Source organism: Arvicanthis niloticus, chromosome 1, assembly GCF_011762505.2.
Source record: "Arvicanthis niloticus isolate mArvNil1 chromosome 1, mArvNil1.pat.X, whole genome shotgun sequence".
NCBI lineage: Eukaryota > Metazoa > Chordata > Mammalia > Rodentia > Muridae > Arvicanthis > Arvicanthis niloticus.
Window position 1 is genome coordinate 20,890,667 of NC_047658.1, and position 3,259 is coordinate 20,893,925.

Genomic DNA, 3,259 nt, shown 5'->3' on the forward strand with positions numbered 1-3,259 from the left:
ACCTCTTTTATACTGCTGGGAACTCCTGATACTTGGGGCAAAAATCACATCTATTTTTATGGCTAAAACAGTCATGGTAATATTGGTGTCTGACATGTGCCATCTCCACATAGAGAAAGAACATGTCACAGCAGTCTCTCCAAATGCCAGACATCTGTCAGTCAGGTATAAAGAGTATGTGTTCATTTTGATTATAGTTATGGCAGAGAGGATGAATTTCTAGGTCTTTTGTAATCAATATAGTTCTTATATTTAGGCCATTGTTACAGAAAAGTCAAATTTCACAGCCTTGTTCAGAAAACAGGTCCCACATTTCGAATGGAATAATATCAGACCAGTGACATTTTGTAAAAAACCTGCTTTGTTTCCGTGGATAGACAGGAGATCTAAGGTGATCATGATAGAATCAGCTTAAAAATAGAGACTCGCTGTTTTTCTTCATTTAGAATTCACAGCATCCACATCCTCAGGTACTTCGAGACTTCTGGTTGCTAGGGTTATCTGGCTGGAGACATGGGATTCTTCTGCTGAAGCAGAGGTTCTTGAGAGTGTGTAATGCAGTGTGGTGTCTGGGCCTCACACCTGTCTTTGTAAATTGTGTATGAGTCCTGTGCTATTATCAGCATGGTGAGCATTGTGATTGGATAGGTGTAAGACATTTTTGTTGAAGGTGTTGTTTCGTGATGATGTTTCACAGGAAACCATGGGGCTCCTTTGTCTTGACATTCAGGTACAGAACAATCACAGACAAGAGAGTCATGGTTTTGGACCTGGGCTATTTTTATGGCAACAAAAGTTGCAAAGAGACAGCATGAATGCTTCAGAGGAAGTTAGCATGAGACTTTTTATTAATGTCAAGAAAGATGGAAACAAAATACGTTCCGATTAATGCTTTTACTCAGGAAAGGTAAAAAAACTAAGTCAATAGAGAGCTGTTGAAGATATTGGTGGACCACTGAGGCATGTCAAATCACAAGGCTGAGAGGAGTGTGGACAGTGGTCAAGTGCAGCAGGGCAGTGCTCACTCCAAAGCCATCTGTGAGGTGTAGGCAGAGGCTTTCATCAGGGCTTCGCTTTGCTTCTTGACATCTCCACTTGGTTTTTAGCTGTCTCAGGAGTGTCCTGCAGCGCCCTCTGGAGAACCATTTTGAGGGTCTGGTGCTTCAACTGATGCCTGAAGGAGCCCACGAAGAAGTAAATGATGGGGTTGGCACAGCTGTTGACAGCAGTCAGGACGATCGATGCCAGATACAGACCATAGGTAAATACACCATGATACAACCAGATTAACAGGAACCTGTGGATGCCAAAGGGCAACCCACAGAGGAGAAAAACCAAAACGGTCAGCATGATGGTCACGTACAATCTGGTGAGCTTCACCCACCCAGCACTATAGAACAACCTGGCCAGCAGAGCCAGGCTGGACAGAAAAAGGACCACAAACAAAAACATCAGGCACGCGGCAGTAAAGAAGTTCAATGCCAGACACCGTGGGTTGCCATTTTCGTATTTGGTATTTAAGAAGCCACAGAAATACCTATTCAGAATGCAGATCAACAGTGACAGGACCCAGATCGCAGTGCACATGACAGTTGATGTGTGTTTTGGGCGGCGGCAGCGATACCAGATGGGGCACAGGACAGATAGGCAGCGCTCAGTGCTGATGGCACTGAGCATGCTCAGACCTGCGATGTAAGGAAGCATCATGACCGTGTAAAAGCAAGGGAAAAGGATAATGTTGGGGTAGGAAAACTTGAGAAGAAGCAGCGTGGAATCTATCATGTGACAGAGGAGGAAAAGGAAGTCAGCCAGGGCCAAGTTTAGGATGTAGACTGAGAAGGCATTCCTGCGCAAGCGGAAGCCCAGGAGCCAGAACACAATGGCGTTTCCTGTCAGCCCGACCAGTCCGGAGATGATGATGATCAAGTTTGGGATCAGGGTCCTGCTGTTGAAACTTCCAGGTATGGTTTTGTCCATTGGATTTGTTGTTGTGACTGCCACTGGCGAGGCTGAGGTGTTTAGGGTCAGAAACCCTGCACCGGTGCTGCTGGGAACACAAAGAAGACATGAGGCTTTCTGTATGAGCGCATCTTTTGTTAAAGACATAGTCGATGAACACATATTTTTTGGGAACAAGCAAAAGAAACTAATTCTAAGAACTACCATTTCATTTTCAGACTCCATTTAATCATAGGGACATAGGTCTCAGGCCCTAGGGAAGGTGAGGACTTCCCAACACCTGAACAGCTTCTGTTGTAAGGAAACAGTTGTCTGAGTCCAGACATCTCAGGGACATCTCCATCTTTCTGACAGGGTCAAACTAAGTTCATGTTCCCACGCCCAAGGCCCATCTCCTAACCTGATTGGTGAAAACTCCCTTGCTCAACCCCTTATGTCAAAACGTGATTGGACAATTCTACAGACCATTTCACTCCCCTGTCATTAAGGTTTCGTTCCTTAAATAAGCTGTACACCATTCCTTCAGGCTTTTAGTTCAGCTCTTGGGTCTGGTCTGCGGCCCCGATGGACCAGAATGTGCTTGATTACAATACATTTTTGTCACCTGCATTGACATGGTATTTGAGTTATGTTGGATTTGTGTTGGATTTAAGCAGACCCCACAACATATTAACTGTATAAGATGATGAATTTCATTATGAGAATTTCAGACGTTTATGATATACTTTTTAAATGGTCATTAATTAATTGTAAGGTTTAGCTTGCCTGTTAGGAATAACGGTTTTTGTATTTCAGGGGAGGTGGTATAGGCTGGCAGAGGGCAGGCAACTTATTAAGAACCCCAAAGCTCTGGAGCCCACCCCCTCACCTTTGAACAGAATCATCACCATGGTGTATTGATTATATGTGGATGGGAGAAAAGCCAAAGAAGAAATATCCAAACTAGGTTCGAGATGGCAGTCAATACTGTAGATTAAGAAACCATCCAGCTTAAACCAAATACAGAAAGAGTGAGGAGAAGAAGTTAGCGACATGGAAGGGAATAGCAGTTGTCTGGGAAGAAAAAAATCAGAGTCTGTAAGCTTCTTCTTCTTCCTCTTCTTCTTCTTCTTCTTCTTCTTCTTCTTCTTCTTCTTCTTCTTCTTCTTCTTCTTCTTCTTCTTCTTCTTCTTCTTTTTTAAAACCCCACAAAGTGGCCCTGAGTTCATGAATTCACAGAGGCCTCCAGGCCAAAGGGAGGGTGCAGACTGCTACCCAGGAATGAATGCAGGGCTTCCTCCTCATGGTTTCTAATAGACAC

At 44.0% G+C, this 3,259-nt stretch overlaps 1 pseudogene; it reads right to left on the minus strand.

The window, feature by feature from the left end:
- Window positions 1–841: 841 nt before the first annotated feature.
- Window positions 842–2,039, minus strand: LOC117724314 (mas-related G-protein coupled receptor member A pseudogene; annotated as a pseudogene).
- Window positions 2,040–3,259: the final 1,220 nt, after the last annotated feature.